The following is a 19619-nucleotide window of genomic DNA, read 5'->3' as shown; positions in this document are numbered from 1 at the left end:
AAACGCTGGTCATCGACGTAGTCCACGGAATCCGACGTAATCCCCAGGATACCGATATCTGAAAAACAAAAAGGGAGAAACACACAAAAAACACACAAACAGGAGCACAACACCCATCATTGTGAGCGGTGTTGTGCTCCTTGCAGTATGCAGCATCTTTACAGATCGCTGCTTACAGTCTGACCCCCAAGGGGTTAAGGGAGGATGTATTGCATCCCCCTTAACCCCTTGGGGGCCAGAATGATGTCAGACTGCACCCATCCCAGCAAGGAAGGGGTTAACTGACCCCCCCTTCCTTGCTGGGAGGGGTGCAGTGCTGGGGAGGGGGTGGGGAGAGCTCTATACTCACCCCGATGTGTCCTCTTCGCTGGTCCGCAGCACAATGAAGTCACTGTACTGCGGACCGGCTCATTATATGTGCGCTCAGCCGATCAGCCAATCAGCTGAGCGCACATATAATTCTAAATGTTTCTTCTAATAATGCTATTGTGATAACAGAATTAGAAGAAACATTTGATGTTTTCATTACAGTAAAGTGATGATTAGTACGGAATGCTCTATTACCGGCAATATGAATTAACGGCTTATGGAGCTTCCTGTACTAATTAATATTTAATTAATAAAACACATTTTCGATGAAATAAATTCAGTGCCGTTGTTCAATAATTTAATTCTAATGAATCCATCATTGTGCAATTAAATATACTGTCAAAAAATAAATATATATATATATAAATATACATTTATTTATATATCTATTTATTTTAACAGTATATTTAATTGCAAAATGATGGATTCGTTAGAATTAAATTATTGAACAACGAAAGGGACTTTATTACAACGAAAATGTGTTTTATTATTTTAATATATTAACCATGAGAGACATCGGCATTAGTGCAGAGGATCGCAAACCCCGGTAATAGCGATTCCTGTAAACTGTTTCCCTGCTTTCCCAGATGCATCCAGAGGTGTTTCCATCACTTTCTTAAGATTTTATTTGTTATTTTTAGTTGAACCAGATTTCCAAGTAAATGACCGTATGTTTTGAGCTGCATGTCTATTTTTTCCCACGGCCGTAGTTTCATCCGCACATTTACAGCCGCATAAAAAATACAGCCGCACAGTTACATAGTGTGAACCTAACCCAAGGGCCCTTGCACACTGAGCAATTCTCGAGGAATTGTAGCTGAAAGATTTCTGCTTGAAATTCCTCGCCTATTCTGCTCTGGCAGAATTTGAGCGGAATCCGCGCGGAAATCAAGCGGAATGCAAGCGGAATTACCAGCAGAATTCAAACCTCATTGACTTCTATAGGATTCCTCTAGCGGAATCCGCCCAAAGAATTGACATGTACATTCTTTGGGCGGAATGCGGATTCTGCGCGGAATTCCGGACGGAAATTTACTCTGTGTGCACGGGCAGTCGGAAATCCCATTGTTCTCTATGGAAGGAGCAATGTTGCATTTACACGGGCGGAATTCCACGCGGATTCCGCCCGCTATTTATGGCGGAATTCGGGCGGAATTCCGCGAGAATTGCTCAGTGTACACGCACCCTAAGAGAGATACATGAAAGGAATTAGGGATCCACAAGGTGGGTGGTAACTTTAACTTGTAGGTGACAGGATTGATCCTAGCACCACAAAGGGACCTAGGAAACGTGGAGAAGGGGGGCGTGGTTTGAACATGGCCGAGTGAAGACGTGCTTTCTCTCGGCTCCGGGCAGTGCTCCTCACTAACTGGATCCAGACCCTCTCCCACCTCATATCGGGATGCCCTATAGAGCTAAGAAGACTCCCGTAACCTTGCAGGTGTCTCCCCGGGGCTCTATCGCCCGTTTTGCCCGTCCCCTGCAGACTTTCCTGTCCGCCGCCGCGTGCAGCACCAAGATGGCCGCCGCGCCTAACACCAGGAAAGCCGCGCAGAAATCCTCCTCCGCCTTTCCTGAACTCAGCCAGCCGCTCCCGGAGCTCCTCCGGACCCAAGGGACACCCGATCCGTCTCCCCCCGTGTCTTCCGACGGGGACCCGCTGACCGCCTTAGCCCCGACCGCTCTACTGACTGAGGTAAAAAGCCTGTTGCAGGCTCTCCCTACACGTGCTGAGCTCACAGCACAGTTGTCCCGCATGGAAGAACGCCATACACAAGACATGTCAGAGCTGAAAAGAGCGGTGGCTGCCATTAACTCTTCCATCTCCACATTGGAGTCCTGGCAGTCTGACTTGGATAAGGTGGTTACCACTGTTGTCCCCCGGGTGGAAGCCCATGACTGCATGTAGACGACCTAGAAAATAGAGGGCGCCGAAATAACGTTAAAATACGCGGCCTCCCGGAGGATATAGAGGCGGACTGCCTGGTGGACACAGTCAAGTCCATCTTTAATCAATATTTGGGGGACCCGGAAGACACACACATAGAGCTGGACAGGACCCATCGTGTAGTTGGACCTCGCACTCAGGACCGCAACCGTCCCCGAGACGTTCTGTGCCGGGTCCACTACTACCAGCAGAAGGAGACCCTGCTGCAACGTGCATGGGAGCTGGGTGCCCTGGACTACCATGGAGCTGACATCACTCTGCTCCCCGACCTGTCCCGGCGCACATTGGCCATGAGGCGCCTTCTACGTCCTCTCTTGGATGCGATCCGACAAGAGGGAGTCTCATACCCTTGGGGATACCCTTTTCATCTCAGCGTGAGACGAGCCGTTTGCATTGTCCGCACTCCCGGGGACTTTACGGAAGCCTACAAGTTACTGGATCTTCCCGACCTGCGGATCCCTGACTGGACTGCCCCTGTGCTGCCGGCGCCTGCTGCCAGACCTGCTCCCACGCGCCGCTCCTCTTCCAGCGAGCAGCAACGATCCCGATCTCCCCGCCGTGCTGACCCCTGCCCGGCTCCTCTCCCTCAGTGATCGCCGGTGGGACTGTGAAGGTCACAGCTCTGCCTTGGAGACTACCCCATAACCCTTGCACTGGGGGAGAGTGGGTACTGTGCCTGGACCCCCCCTTCATGAGCCGGGACATCAGGACACGTGAGCTTCCCCTTACTTATGCCCACGTGCGGAACCTACATGTGCCCTTGTGCCCCAATCCCCCCCGTTACCCAGCTGATGGCACCCTGGCTACAGGACAGTCTTATCTGACACTTAAAGAACGCCTGATATTGCCTGTCCCCCTTCCCCCCCTCCTTCCCCTTCCCCCCCTCCTTCCCCTTCCCCCCCTCCTTCCCCTTCCCCCCGTTTGTCGCCCTCTCCCTCCACCCCCCCTTTCGCCTTTTGCCAACCACCCATATGTCTGCCCCGATTCCCCCCCATCCCTCCCTCTCTGCCTGTAAGCTGTTTTCCCCCTGACCAACCTCCAGTCTGGTATGGCAGAGTGCAGTGCTCCTGCTGTACCATTAAGCGTTCACCAGAGGGCGCTGTTGCACTTTGCTCACTGCAACACTGCGATCTGTCTGTTTTTGCTTAGCACAGTTCTACGGTTACAGTTATATTTTTCTTTAACCCATCTATATGTTGTGTTACCTGTTACAGTTCCTGGTATCCCCCTCCCCCCTCTTCCCACTCCCTCTTGTTGCATGTCTTTCCCACCCCCCATATAGTGGAATCCTGACATGGAGGGACCTTACTGTGTCACTAAATCCCACCAGAGGGTATATGTGGTATATTCATTGACGCGCTATGACTGCGCTACTCTGATTTGTACAGTTTTATGTTATTTGTTTAGTCTCCATGCAGCTCTCTCAGGTATATGGCATTCTACCGTTAAAGCCTACCAGCCTATCGTTGGGCACCCTGTACCGCCCACGAGACTCTCCTTGCTCTTTCTTACCCCTTTTTTTTTTTCTCTTTCTTCCTCTCCCCTTCCCTGTTTTCATTGCAGCCTCACGACACCTTTCCTTTACCTGTCCATGGGTCCTCAGTCACCCAGGGTGGCTGTTCCACTGTTTACCTGGACCAGGCTGCCCGGATGCCGAGATTCTAGGTCTCCTTTACGTCCTCCTTCTGAGTGGGATTCCCTCAGGTGCTGGATGCTTGAGTTGTGACCTCTGGTCTGTTCTTCCACGCTCCCCCGCGTGGTCTTCCCCACACAGGCTCTGGGCAGGTTGCCTTGTGGCTCCTGCTTATCCTCGTGACTGGGTCTTTGTTACCCAATCCCCTCCCCTTTTTCCTTCCCTGTTCTGTCTCTTTCTCCTTTTCACCCCCCCCACCTCCACCTCTTTTCTTCTCCCCTGTTAGTTCCTTCTCTTATTCTTCTGTCCGTTCCTCACTGAGCCATGTCTGCTATCCATTGTGTCTCTTTAAATGTGCAAGGCCTGAACTTACCGGAGAAATGGTCCTCCTTACTGCGCCTCTTATGGGCTAAGCGTGCTTCGGTGGCCTTTATCCAGGAAACCCATTTCCGGAAAGATCAAGTGCAGCGTCTGTCCGATCGTAATTTTCCAGATGTCTTTCACAGCTGCTCCTCAGACTCCAAAACCAAAGGAGTTTCCATCTTAATTGCTCGCTCCTCTCCGTGGGAACTGCTGAATCAGATGTCGGACTCAGAGGGTCGGTTCCTATTTGTAAAAGGTAGAATGGCTGGGACGCTCTGTACCTTCGGCACGGTTTACCTTCCCAACACCGGCCAAACGGCCTTCTTAGAATGTTGCTTGGCGAAAGCTGAAGCCTTTCTGGAGGGTATGGTTGTTCTTGGTGGTGACTTCAATATGGCCTTGGACCCCCTACTTGACTCTTCTTCGGGGCACTCTTCTCTCTCTTTTTCCTGCTTACGATGCGCCAAGTGCACTTTATATTCTTATCAGCTAATGGACGTGTGGAGGCTCCACCACCCCCGTGACAGGGATTACACCTTCTTCTCCCACCCGCACAATCTGTACTCCCGTATTGACTATCTATTTATCTCCCACACGCATCTGGATAAAGTGCTTGCAGCTTTCATTGACCCTATCTCATTCTCTGACCACGCGCTCATTTCCTTTTCTTTCTCCCTTGCTCCTCCTCAACCCCGGTCTTGGCGTTGGCGTCTTAGCGACTCCCTGCTGAGAGACCCTACGGTCCTAGCGGAAGTCACCTCGGATTTAACCAGCTATTTTGCTACTAATGTCACTCCCGACTCCTCACCTTCGGTGGTATGGGAAGCCCATAAATGTTACATCCGAGGTACCTTTATTAAGCTAGCCGTGCGGCTCAAGAAGGAGCGTTCTGCCAAGATCCTGTCTTTGCTCTCGCAAATCGCTGATCTTGATAAACAACATAAAAGGACACTAGCTCTCTCCACAGGTGCAGAACTGGCGGTCTTACGGGGTAAGCTACGAGACCTCACACTTACCAATGCCAAGGCCTCTCTAGCACGCTGCCGTCGCCCCTATTTTGAGTTTGGCAATAAACCCGGCAAGACCCTAGCTCGGGCATTAAGGCTGCAGAGGGCTCGTTTCTTTTTCCCCTAAGTCTCCTCCGCCAACCGCACACGATTGTCGCTTTCCTCCCAAATTGCAGACTCCTTTCGTTCCTATTACACGAATCTTTATGGGCTCCCCTCCACGTCTAACCCGGGTGGTGCCGACCTTCTTCACTCTTCCATTTCTTCTTACCTGCGTGACTCCGGCCTTCCCTCCCTGCCAGAGGAGAGCATCTCTTTGCTTTCACTGCTACGGAATGGGATTGGGCGGTGAAATCCTCGCCCTCAGGCAAAGCACCGGGCCCTGATGGCCTTACGCTGCCCTATTACAAATCGTTTGGCCCCCTCCTTCGAGATCACTTTCTGTCTGCATACAACTCTGTCTCCACCGGCTCCACCCTCCCCCCGGAATCTCTGCGTGCCCATATCTCTGTTATCCCCAAAGAAGGCAAGGACCCCTCTCAATGCCAGAATTATCGCCCTATCTCCTTATTGAACCTAGACCTTAAATTCTTTGCAAAAATCTTAGCCGCCCGTCTTACCCCTTTACTCCAACCCCTTATCCACCTCGATCAGGTGGGCTTTATGCCCACCCGAGAGGCTCGGGATAACACGACTAGGGCGATCAACGTCATTCATCATGTCCACTCCTCAGGCCTCCCCACCATGCTCCTATCCACAGACGCAGAGAAGGCCTTTGATTGAGTCAGTTGGCCGTTTCTCTTCGCCACACTCAGACATTTGGGTCTTGGCCCTAATATGCTGGAGTGGATAGGCTCCCTGTATTCTCACCCCACGGCCCAGGTCTCGGTCAACGGCCTTCTTTCCCCCCAATACCCTATAGCGAATGGAACACGTCAAGGTTGCCCTCTCTCCCCCATTATATTTATCCTGACCCTCAAACCTTTACTCCGGCACGTGAGAAACAATACAAACATTACCGGGGTTCGGGTGGGGCCGGTGGTCCACACAGTTGCGGCTTATGCAGACGATCTTTTGTTCTTTCTTACCCAACCTCTTGTCTCTCTTCCTAGCCTTCTCTCGGAGCTCTCCCGCTACCAAACTCTCTCCAACTATAAAATTTACTTACAAAAATCTGAAGCACTTAACCTCTCTCTTCCTCACTCCGTTGCTACCTCCCTGGAATTCTCGTTCCCTTTCCGCTGGTCTCGTTCCTCTCTAACATACCTGGGAGTCCAATTGACACCCACGGCGTCTGACCTCTTTAAGGCTAACTTCCCACCGATGCTTAAACGTATTGAAGCAGACTTGCTCAGGTGGCACAGGGGCACCTTCACCTGGTTTGGGCAATGCTCAATCTTCAAAATGAATATTCTTCCACGCTTGTTATACCTCTTTCAAGCCCTCCCTGTGACGGTGCCCCTGTCCTACTTTCAACAGTTCTCTACGCTCCTCACGAAATTCATCTGGGCACATAAACAACCCCGTCTAGCTAAATCAATTCTGTACCGTTGGTCTCGGTCTCCCTAACCTTTACCATTACTATGTTGCTGCCCATCTTTCTCGGGTGTTAGATTGGCACAGTCATGCGCCCACTAAATTATGGGTAGGATTGGAAATGTCAATCTCTCCAATCTCCCTACTGGCGGCTCCGTGGATGCCTGCCTCCTCTCGCTTTGCCGGTCCCCACCCCACTATCACCCCTACACTGAAGCTGTGTCACAAACACCTCTCCAAGGGTTTTTTAGCGCCCCACCCTTCCCCTCTCTTCCCCGTCCTGGGCCACCCCTCTTTCCCGATCAGCAAGGAGGACCCTGTCTTCCGAGCTACCGCTTTTCTCCAAGGTCCGACTTGGCTGTCCCTGTCCGACCTTAAGGACCTTTCAGACCCAGCCCCTTTGGGGTTCTGGAGGGCGCTGCAACTCCATCACTTCCTTTGCTCTCTCCTGAACCCCTCTGGCTTTGCCCGCTCCCGCACGCCCTTCGAAGCGCTCTGCCTGGGCTTCGGCCCCCTCCGCCACTCACTCTCCCTCCTATACACTATGTTGGGCTCTCCACCAGAAGAACCACCTCCTCCATTTTTCGAGGCCTGGGAGAGAGATCTAGATATTTCTATTTCTGCGGCCCAGGTCGACAGAATTCTCACGTGCACACATTCCTGCTCCATCTCCTCACGCCTACAGGAAGCGGGTTATAAATTGCTCTCGCGCTGGTACCGAGTCCCTACCCGCCTCCACCGAATTTTTCCAGAGGTCTCCCCGTTGTGCTGGAGAAACTGTGGTGGGGAAGGCACCCTTATACATACGTTTTGGAGCTGTCCTAAATTGGTTCCTTTCTGGACGGAAGTGTGGCGCATCTCCTCCACATTCACTGACCGTCAGCTCCCTTTTTCCCCGGCGCTCTTTCTCCTGCATATTTCAGATATCCCCCTCAAGTCTTACCGGCGCTCTGTCCTCCGACATCTGATTAATGCAGCGCGTGCGTGCATCCCGGCTCTCTGGCGCCGACCCGATCCCCCCAGCATAGCTATGTGGGTCCGCAAGGTTGAGGATATTAAGCATATGGAAGACCTTACTGCACAACTACACGACCATAACTCCAAGTTTTTCCGGACATGGTTTTACTGGGACCAATTCACGGAGATGGCTGAATACCGGACTCTTCTGGCTCAGTGAGGTGCGGACATCCCAGCCCTTCCTTCCCCTCCCCCCCTTTTTCTCTCCCCCCCCCCTCCCCTGTCCCATTCCTCCCCCTCCTTTTCCTCTCTCTTCTTTTCTTTTTCTTGTAGGTGCTCCTTCTTGCTCTTTGACCAAGTGACAGCCCACTCCTCCTTTGATGCTTTCACAAGGTTGTGAAGTGCACTTGTTCATTTTCGCATAAATGTTTGCCGTTGATGGATGTTCCTTCTATGTTTGTAACTAGCTTGTCATGATTGTTTTGTCTTGCCCATTTGGGTATGCCTGGATTAGTTATTTTTTCTTAAAAAATTTGAAAACTTTAATAAAATTGAGAATTCAAAAAAAAAAAACGTGGAGAAAACTTGTATAATGGCACACGTAACCAAATATTCCGAGATGAAAGCCAAACCTTGTCTCTTGGCTCAGATTGGGGTGAAGACCTCTTCTTGACGTCTGCGTTCCTCTTCATGCGAGCTGTGGATTTGGCTAGAATGTCTTTAGTCCTATGCCAGATCTGCAGAAAATCCAGGACACAGCTGGCACAGGTAGCGGAACCCGCAAATGATGACCAAAGACAATTTGAAATGGAGAGGCTCTTGATAACTCACTTACACGATTGTTATAGCAGAACTCTGCCCATGGAAGTAACCCTGTCCAATTGTCCTGTTGGGCAGAAGTGAAGTGGCGAAGGTATCCCTCCAACTCCTGGTTTACTCGTTCTACCTGGCTGTTGGTTTGTGGATAATACTCCGATGAAAAGTCCAGCTTCACCTCCAAGAGTTTACAAAGTGCTCTCCAGAATCTTGCCGTGGACTGAATGCCACGGTCAGATACGATGTGAGATGGTAGACCGTGCAACCGGAAGACATGCTAAATAAAAAGATGGACAAGCTTGACAGCAGACGGGAGGCCAGGCAAAGGGATGAAGTGCGCCATCTTAGAAAAACAATCTACCACTACCCAGACCACAGTGTAACTGGCAGAAGGAGGCAGGTCGGTAATAAAGTCCATCCCAAGATGTTGCCAGGGAGTTTCTAGAACAGGTAGTAGAAGGAGGAGACCAGAAGGTTTGGCTCGAGGGGTCTTGTTATGTGCACAAACTAAACATGCTGAGACGTAATCCTGCATCTTGTGATTGCCTGGAGATGAGCTCAAGAGTCTTGCGACGAATTTGGAATTGTGTCCCCAGGCAAGAACCTGCTTTCTCTTAGGACATGGTACAAATGTCTTTCCAGGTGGAATATCCTTTACCTGGACCGGCGCGGCTGTGACAATCCGAGATGGCTCTATGATGTGCTGAAGCTTCTGCTCTCTGTCGGAAACATCAAAAGAACGGGACAGTCTGCTTGAGTGTTCTTCTCTGCAGCTCCATAGTAAAGCTCGAAGTCGAAACGAGAAGAACAAGGCCCAGCGAGTTTGGTGGGGGTTCAGGCAATGAGCAGTCTGGAGGTAGGTTAAGTTTTATGGTCATTATAAATTATTACCAGATACCTCGCCCCGTCCAGCAGGTACCTCCATTCCTCCAGGGCCAGCTTGATAGCAAGTAACTCCCAATCTCAGATGGTTTAATTTCTCTCTGCGGGTGAAAATAGCTTGGAAAAGAACCTACAGCTTACCATCTTGCCCTGGGAATTCTGCCTGGGAACAGCCCCAACCCCAATGGATGAGGCATCCACCTCTATGGAGAACTGCTGGGAGACGTCTGGATGATATAAAACTGGAGCAGCAGCAAAGGCCTCCTTCAGACGAGAAAAGGTGGTGTCATCCTGGGGTGTCCAATTCTTGGCATTCACCCTCTTCTTGGTCAGGGCAGAGATGGGAAACACTAAAGTAGAAAAATTAGGAATAAACTTCCTGTAAAAGTTAGCAAAACCGAAAAATCTTTGAATAGCACGGAGCCCCTTTGGGCGTGGCCAATTCAAGACCACAGACACTTTTTCAGGATCCATCTTCAGGCCCAGATCAGATATTATAAACCCTAGGAAAGGTAAAGATGGCTTCTCAAAAACGCACTTCTCCAGTTTTGCGTATAGACAGTTCTTCTGAAGGCGCTGCAAGTCCAGGCAAAGATGTCTGCGGTGGGAGCTGATATCTGGGGAAAAGATCACAATGTCCTCCAAGTAGACTACAACGCAGGTTTAAAGCAGGTCCCAGAAGATGTAATTCACAAACTCTTGGAAGATGGCTGGTGCGTTACAGACAGGGCCGATTCTAGGTTCTATGCTGCCTGAGGCGAAAATTGAAACTGCGCCCCTTCCCCCGCAAACACAACTATATACCAGCAGTGAACATTGCATATATAACTACATACCAACAGTGCATACAGAACTATATATAACAGAAGTGCATACACTAAGGGTATGTTCACACTGAGTAAAACAGGTGGAATTCCGCGGTGGAACTCTCCGCCGCAGGATCCCGCCTGTCTCACTGTCCCATAGCCCGTCTATGGGAGAGTGCGCGCTCCTCCGCAGCCGCCGCTCTCCGCTCAAAGAAGTAACATGATACTGCAGCGGCGGCTGCAGGGGAGCATGTATAAGTGCCAGTCTTAATGGTGGTGACATATGGGGAGCCAAGTGTTAGAGACCCCCAAATAGTATAGGCCTCAGACTGCCTAATACTGCCAGCTTCAGACCCTCAATAATACTGTTAGCCTCAGAGACCACCTTACCCATATCATCATACTACTCCCCCCTTCATCCTCCATCATCATACTACTCCCCCCTTCATCCTCCATCATCATACTACTCCCCCCTTCATCCTCCTGCCCTATCATCATACTACTACCCCCACCTTTATCCTCCAGACCCTCCATCATCATACTACGACCCACTTTATCATCCTCCTGCCCTTCCATCATCATACTACAACTACCCCTCTCATCCTTCTGCCCTTTCATCATCATACTACTACCCCTCTTATCCTTCTGCCCTTTCATCATCATACTACTACCCCTCTCATCCTTCTGCCCTTTCATCATCATACTACTACCCCTCTCATCCTTCTGCCCTTTCATCATCATACTACTACCCCTCTCATCCTTCTGCCCTTTCATCATCATACTACTACCCCTCTCATCCTTCTGCCCTTTCATCATCATACTACTTCTCCCTTCATCCTCCTCCTGTGCCTTGATCATCATACCACTAGCCCCTTCATCTGTATTTAAAACAAAAAAAGCCATACTCACCTCACCAGTATGGACCCTCTAGTCTTCCAGGGACTCCTCTCCCGCTCTGCATGGGTGACATCACTCGCGCTCGGCAGGGGGCGGGGCTTCCCGCGGCAGGGGGCGGAGCTTCCCGGGACATGGTTTTGCCGGGGCTGTCTCGTCAGAATCAGGACAGTCCCGGCAAAACCTGAGGGCCCCCACCTTCTCCCCTCCTCACCATCCACCGCTTCTCCTTTCCCTCGGTGACAGGAGAAGACGCCACACAGGCCCCTTCCCCAGGCCAGGTCACAGTGCCATACACGCTCTCTGTTGTACAGCATTGTGACCTGGCCTGGGGGAGGGGCCTATCACCCAGCGGATGCCGTACAGTACAGGAGAGAGGATTACAGTGTGAGTGGCGGCGTCTTCTCCTGTCACCGAGGGCCCCGAGTCTGGCGGCAGTGCATCCCTAGAAGCTGCAGAGCCGAAGCTTCTAGGGATGCGAAAAGGGGGACACCTGAGCGGGCGGCGGGAGTCAGATGACAGGGCAGAAGTTGCCGCCCCTAAAGGGACCCCAGAATGTGCCGCCTGAGGCGGAATACTCATTCCGCCTCATGGCAGAAGCGGCCCTGGTTACAGAGGCCAAAAGGCATTACTAGGTACTCATAATGCCCATCGCTGTTGTATAATGCCGTCTTCCATTCGTCCCCCTGCCGAATTCGGATATTGTTGTAGGCACCACATAGGTCTAACTTGGTAAAGATCTGCACTCCCCGTATACAGTTTTATTTAATCCCCGATAATCTATACAGGGGCGCAGTGAGCCATCCTTTTTGACAAAGTAGAACCCCGCCCCAGCCAGTGATGAAGATTTCCGGATGAATCCTTTCTCCGGATTTTCCTTAATATCGCCCGTGTCTCTGGGAGCGAGAGAGGATATATCCGACCACGAGGCAGTGTTGTTCCAGGGAGTAGGTCAATTTGGCAGTCGTATGGCCTAAGCAGAGATAGAACCTCAGCCTCCTTCTTGCTGAAGACGTCAGCGAAATTGGTGTACTGCGACAGAAGCCCAAAAAGACCCTCTGGAACTGGTGGGACATTAGCCAGATGGACCGTGGTTAGACAAGAAGACTGGCACGATGGTCCCCACTGCAGGATGTCTCCGGACTTCCAGTCTATTAATGGTGCATGCAGACGGCACCAGGGCAGTCCCAAAAACAGGATCCACTGCAACAGGCAGGACATAAAAGATGATCTCCTTACAGTGCAGGACTCCAATTTGCAGCTTGAGAGGTTTGGTGGCATAAATTAGGGGATCTGACAATAGTGAGCCGTTCGCTGAAATGACATTCAGTGGCCTCTCCAGCCTGGTCACTGGTAGGTGGTGTTGTAGGACTAAGTCCTGCCGTACGACGTTACAGGTGGCACCAATGTCCAGGAAGGCCGAGACGGAAAATGCCACTTCCTCCACGGAGATGGTGACGGCCATAGTCAACTTGGGAGAGAATTTTGCTTGTCTAGGACCGCCTCTCCTACCTGTCCTAGACATTGGCGTTTCCCGACTTCATGGGACAAGACCGGACCACGTTCCCCTTCCCTCCACAGTACAGACAGATGTTCCACCAGACGTTGCTGACATTCCTATGGAGAAATCTTGCAACGCCCCAGCTGCATGGGTTCCTCTGCAGGAGGAGCCACTGGTGTAAGGATCGGTCTTTGGAATGTGGGTGCTAGACTGGGCGGTCTTCTGAAGTGGGAAACCTCTTAAGAATGTTCCCGAAATCGCATATCAATCCGGGTTGCCAGAGAAACCAAGTCATTCAGGATGATAGGTCTTTCACGGCCTGCCAGCTCTTCCTTTATCCTGTCAGCTATCCCTTCCCAGAAGACTGCCAGTTGTGCCTCCTCGTTCCACGGGTGCTCGGCCACCAGGGTACGGAACTGGATCCCTTGGCTCCCTGGTGAAACCGAAGCAAAGCTGAGGCTGCAGATGTTGTTCGACCAGGCTCCTCAAATACGGACCGGAACTGGGCCAGGAAAAGCTGGATACTAGATGTCTCCGAACCTCCATGTTCCCAAATGGGATTTGCCCATGCCAGGGCCTTACCGGAGAGCAGGGAGATAATGAAGGGCACCCTGGAGCGCTCGGTGGTAAATCCATGTCGTGGAGCTTGAAGTGTATGAAACACTGATTCAGAAAACCACGGCACTGGACTGGATCACCATCATAACGAGATGGCAAAGACAGCAGGGCAGGTGTTGCTCCAGGATCGGAAAGCTCATGTACTGGAGGAGGATTCTGTACTGTCTGAACAGGGGCTGACAAGGTATCCAGACGAGAGGAGATGGTATTCAGACACTGCATGAGAACGTCTTGTCTGTCACTCTGGCGCTTCAACTGCGTCCTCCCTTCCTCCATAGCAGGATCAGGCTGACCAGCGGAGCTCATGGCCTGAGCGTACTGTCAGGATCAGCGGACTTGAGCCCACTGTGTCACGTGTCCATCTAAGTGTATCCTCTGTTCTTCACAAGATACTCCTGAGGGTGGAGCTAGACTTTTCCAGAGGATACGCCAGGTCGCTACCTCCTGAGATAGACAAAGCACGTGACAGACCAGATGGCAAGGGTGGGACAACCCGTGTTGCCAAACTGACAGTACAGACAATACTGCACACACAGGACACACCTGATGAAAGTAATTGATCCAGGTGACAGATGCTGAGGATGAAGACATAGGTGCAGTTCACACAAGGAGTACAACCAGATGCAGGAATGGATGCAGCAACAAACAACGGCTTGGATCAGGCTCACACACAGGAGGCAGCTATGCTGGAAGCAACTGGGAGTGCAGGATAAAACAACAGGAACTCCAGGGAACGAGGACACAAGAGCGGTAACACAGGAACAGGACAGGAACACGGTAACAGGAACCAGGGCAGGAATCACAGGAAAACTTTTGCAGAGCAAATGCACAAACACCTCTGCAGGACCAAAGGACCTTGGCGCTCAGGCGGAGCACATGTGCAGGAAGCTTCCTTACAAGCCACAGGTGCAGAATAATTAAGGCACAGAGCAGTTGTGCACACACCACCTCTAGTGGCCAGATCTACACTACTTGCAAAGGAACATGCAGCTTAACCTGAAGAACTAACGGCGGTGAATGAACGCACGGTGACTGGAACGCATGGCCGCCGTTACAGTTAACAGTGTTATAAGGAGGGAATAGAGCAAAGGATAACAGCGTTATACAGAGGGGAATAGAGCAAAGGATAACAGCGTTATACAGAGGGAATAGAGCAAAGGAAAACCGCGTTATACAGAGGGAATAGAGCAACGGATAACAGCGTTATACAGAGGGAATAGAGCAAAGGATAACAGTGTTATACAGAGGGAATAGAGCACAGGATAACAGCGTTATACAGAGGGAATAGAGCAAAGCATAACAGCGTTATACAGAGGGAATAGAGCAAAGGATAACAGCGTTATAAGGAGGGAATAGAGCAAAGGATAACAGCGTTATACAGAGGGAATAGAGCACAGGATAACAGCGTTATACAGAGGGAATAGAGCACAGGATAACAGCGTTATACAGAGGGAATAGAGCACAGGATAACAGCGTTATACAGAGGGAATAGAGCACAGGATAACAGCGTTATACAGAGGGAATAGAGCACAGGATAACAGCGTTATACAGAGGGAATAGAGCAAAGCATAACAGCGTTATACAGAGGGAATAGAGCACAGGATAACAGCGTTATAAGGAGGGAATAGAGCACAGGATAACAGCGTTATAAGGAGGGAATAGAGCAAAGGATAACAGTGTTATAAGGAGGGAATAGAGCAAAGGATAACAGCGTTATACAGAGGGAATAGAGCACAGGATAACAGCGTTATACAGAGGGAATAGAGCACAGGATAACAGCGTTATACAGAGGGAATAGAGCACAGGATAACAGCGTTATACAGAGGGAATAGAGCACAGGATAACAGCGTTATACAGAGGGAATAGAGCAAAGCATAACAGCGTTATACAGAGGGAATAGAGCACAGGATAACAGCGTTATAAGGAGGGAATAGAGCACAGGATAACAGCGTTATAAGGAGGGAATAGAGCACAGGATAACAGCGTTATAAGGAGGGAATAGAGCACAGGATAACAGCGTTATACAGAGGGAATAGAGCAGAGGATAACAGTGTTATACAGAGGGAATAGAGCACAGGATAACAGCGTTATACAGAGGGAATAGAGCACAGGATAACAGCGTTATACAGAGGGAATAGAGCACAGGATAACAGTGTTATACAGAGGGAATAGAGCAAAGGATAACAGCGTTATAAGGACCTTACGGATAACAATAACATGTCATATGTAATGTATAGTAACCGCTATATAACATGGATATCACTGTAATCCTACCGAGCTGACGGATAACAATAACATGTCATATGTGACGTATAGTAAAGGGCGTACAAAAAAAGATAAAAAAACAGCTGCTAAATTGTGTTTTTTTATTTGTACCACCAAATAAAAAATGAAATAAAAAATTTTCACGGTGTCACATGTCCTCCAGAATGGTACCGATGGAAACGTCAACTTGTCTTACACAAATATTTTGGCACCGCAAGGCCTCTGTGACATGGTGTAATGGCTAAAAAAAACCCTGAAATTAAAAAAGGCCTGAAAATTCCCCAAGTCTCTGTCATGTCTGCGGCCTGTGGTTGTCAGGTGACGCACTGCGGCCACATATGGGGGATTTCTAGAAACATTGGAATAAGAGGAATAAATAGTGAGTTCTATTTCTCAGTTTGTATTTGCTGTGTTATAGGAAAAAATTGATTAAAATAGAATATCTGCCAAAAAAAATTTTATTTTAAATTTCTCCTCCAAATTGCTTAGATTTCTACAAAACACCTAAAGGGTTAACAAACTTATGAAATGTTACTTTGAATACTTTGAGGTGTGCAGTTTTTACAGTGGAGGGATTTATGGGGGTAACTAACATTCAAGCCATACAAATCCACTTCAAAACTGAACAGGTTCGTAATAAAATCAGAATTTTAAATTTTCCTGAAAATTTGAAAAATCTAAGTCCTCTAACATTGTAACAAGTAAAAGGACGTTCACCAAATGACGTCACCATAAAGTAGACATGTTGTAGATGTTGCAGTAATAATTAGTTTAGGTGGCATGACTATTTTTATTAGAGAATTTTGAATATAAAGAAACGTAAATTTTTCACGTTTTTGCGCAAATTAGTTTTTTTTTTTTTTACAAAAAACTACTCAGTGTATCAACCACAATATACCACAAACATGAATAGTAATATGTCACGAAAAAACTCAGAACAACCGCGATAATTAAAAGTACCGCAGAGTTATAACTACATAAAGAGAGACGGGTCAGATTTGAAAAAAAGGCCCCGGGCATTAAGACCAAACAGGCTGCAGGAGGAGGTAACAGGCTGCAGAGGCAAAAGGGGCTGCGGTGGCGAGGGGTTAACAGGCTGCGGAGGCAAGGGGTTAATGTGGTTAAAAAAAAATTGCTAATCTATACTTACCTGTCTGCGACGCCCCAGTGTTTGGTCCTGTCCCCCCCCTCCCCGCTACCAGTATCCCCTCAGCAAATCACTGCATGAGATGTGACAGCGCTGTGGCCAGTGATTGGCTGAGCGGGCTGTCGCTCTTGAGGTGCTCTGTCTCAATTAGTGATTGGCTGAGTGAGCTGTCACTCTTGTTGCGCTCTCTTTCTCAGTCAGTGATTGGCTGAGTGGGCTGTCACTCTTATGGCTCTCTGTCTCAGTCAGTGATTGGATGAGTGGGCTGTCACTCTTATGGTGCTCTGTCTCAATCAGTGATTGACTGAGTGGGCTGTCACTCCTGTGGCGCTCTGTCTCAATCAGTGATTGGCTGAGTGAGCTGTCACTCTTGTTGCGCTCTCTGTCTCAGTCAGTGATTGGATGAGTGGGCTGTCACTCTTGTGGTGCTCTGTCTCAAACAGTGATTGGCTGAGTGGGCTGTCACTCCTGTGGCGCTCTCTGTCTGATTGGCTGAGCAGGATTTTGGTGACTGTGAGGGAATAAAGGAAGACAATGGCTGGGCAGAAGAAGGACATCTGGGCAGCAGATGTGTGACCTCCATCTTCCCGAATTTGTTCTGAAACTCGCAAACCGTTTTTCTGCTTCTTGGTTGGGCACGTTGGGCTCGCTCATCTCTATTATTAATGTGTGTTACTTACATTTTTTGCACTTACATTTTTTGCGCTGTTCATTTGTAGAGATTTCGGAAGCCCTCTGGTTTGGGAAGTAGTCAGCGAGCCCAAAGTGGATGTCAATGAGCTGGAAAATCTCTTCTCCAAAACGGCTGTAAAAGAAAAGAAGAAACCGATTTCTGACACTATAACCAAGACCAAATCCAAACAGGTTAAAACGTATTCTTTATTTATATTCCTTTTAAAATCGCTATACTTGGACATGCAGAAGAGCAGGCAAACACTAGTTGCAATCAATGGGGCAGTGTGACAGCTGTTTCGCATGACATAGACACGCTTCTACAGACGCTGATGCCGCTAGGTGCTTGAGGTTTAAATACCTCCCATATAGATCATAGTAAACATAATCAAAATTGGTTAAAAACACAAAGTTTCACATGATTATGCATAGTAACGACAAACAATAAGTTTGCATAAACATATTTAAGTCTGTGCGGTCATTTAGACCGGCAGGTCCTTGTGCATTAGTATCTAATTTGTAGTCTAATTTTTTCTTCTTCCTGTAAGAGTTTTTTATTTGTATCACATTCAGAGTTCGGTAAGATTTTTTTTCAGACCCATAAACTTTAAAACATTAGTTTTCCCTTCTCTCCTCTTTTTATTTCCTGGTGACACCCCATGCCTGACAACACCCCCCCCCCCCCTTACAGTAAAAAATACAGAGAGTTCCATAGTGTCGCTGCTCTTACAGTAAAAAGTATAGAGAGTTCCATAGTGTCGCTGCTCTTACAGTAAAGAATATAGAGAGTTCCATAGTGTCGCTGCTCTTACAGTAAAAAATACAGAGAGTTCCATAGTGTCACTGCTCTTACAGTAAAGAATATAGAAGGTTCCATAGTGTCGCTGCTCTTACAGTAAAGAATATAGAGAGTTCCATGGTCTCACTGCTCTTACAGTACAGAATATCCAGCCACATCTATAGAGATCACCCAGCCACGTCTATAGGGATCATCCAGTCACGTCTATAGGGATCATCCAGTCACGTCTATGGGGATCATCCAGCCACATCTATAGGGATCATCCAGCCAAGTCTATAGGCATCACCCAGCCACGTCTATAGGGATCACCCAGCCACATCTATAGAGATCACCCAGCCACATCTATAGGGATCATTCAGCCACGTCTATAGGGATCCCCCAGCCACGTCTATAGGGATCATCCAGTTACGTCTATAGGGATCATCCAGTCACGTCTATAGGGATCATCCAGTCACGTCTATAGGGATCATCCAGCCACGTCTATAGGGATCACCCAGCCACGTCTATAGGGATCATCCAGTCACGTCTATAGGGATTATCCAGTCACATCTATAGGGATCATCCAGCCACGTCTATAGGGATTATCCAGCCACGTTTATAGGGATCATCCAGCCACGTCTATAGAGATAATCTAGCCATGTCTATAGGGATCATCCAGCCACATCTATAGGGATCATCCAGTCACGTCTATACGGATCACCCAGCCACGTCTATAGGGATCACCCAGCCACGTCTATAGAGATAATCCATCCACTTCTATAGGGATCACCCAGCCACATCTATAGCTATCATCCAGCCTTGTCTATAGGGATCATCCAGCCACGTCTATAGGGATCATCCAGCCTCGTCTATAATGCTTATCAGGCCACGTCTATAGGGATCATCCAGCCACGTCTATAGGGATCATCCAGCCACGTCTATAGGGACCATCCAGCCTCGTCTATAATGCTCATCTGGCCACGTCTATAGGGATCATCCAGCCACGTCTATAGGGATCCTCCAGCCTCGTCTATAGGGATCATCCAGCCTCGTCTATAATGCTCATCTGGCCACGTCTATAGGGATCACCCAGCCACATCTATAGAGATCACCCAGCCACATCTATAGGGAGCATTCAGCCACGTCTATAGGGATCACCCAGCCACGTCTATAGGGATCATCCAGTTACGTCTATAGGGATCATCCAGTCACATCTATAGGGATCATACAGTCACGTCTATAGGGATCACCCAGCCACGTCTATAGGGATCATCCAGTCACGTCTATAGGGATCATCCAGCCACGTCTATAGGGACCATCCAGCCTCGTCTATAATGCTCATCTGGCCACGTCTATAGGGATCATCCAGTTAAGTCTATAGGGATCATCCAGTCACATCTATAGGGATCATACAGTCACGTCTATAG

General features: G+C 49.1%; 1 pseudogene; it reads left to right on the top strand.

Annotated features, from left to right (window-relative positions):
- Positions 1-19619, top strand: part of LOC138774041 (formin-2-like) — a 136492-nt pseudogene that overhangs the window by 7429 nt on the left and 109444 nt on the right.

The sequence above is a fragment of the Dendropsophus ebraccatus genome, chromosome 15 (genome assembly GCF_027789765.1).
Source record: "Dendropsophus ebraccatus isolate aDenEbr1 chromosome 15, aDenEbr1.pat, whole genome shotgun sequence".
In the NCBI taxonomy this organism is placed as follows: Eukaryota; Metazoa; Chordata; class Amphibia; order Anura; family Hylidae; genus Dendropsophus; species Dendropsophus ebraccatus.
This window is presented reverse-complemented; position numbering and strand designations above follow the sequence as displayed.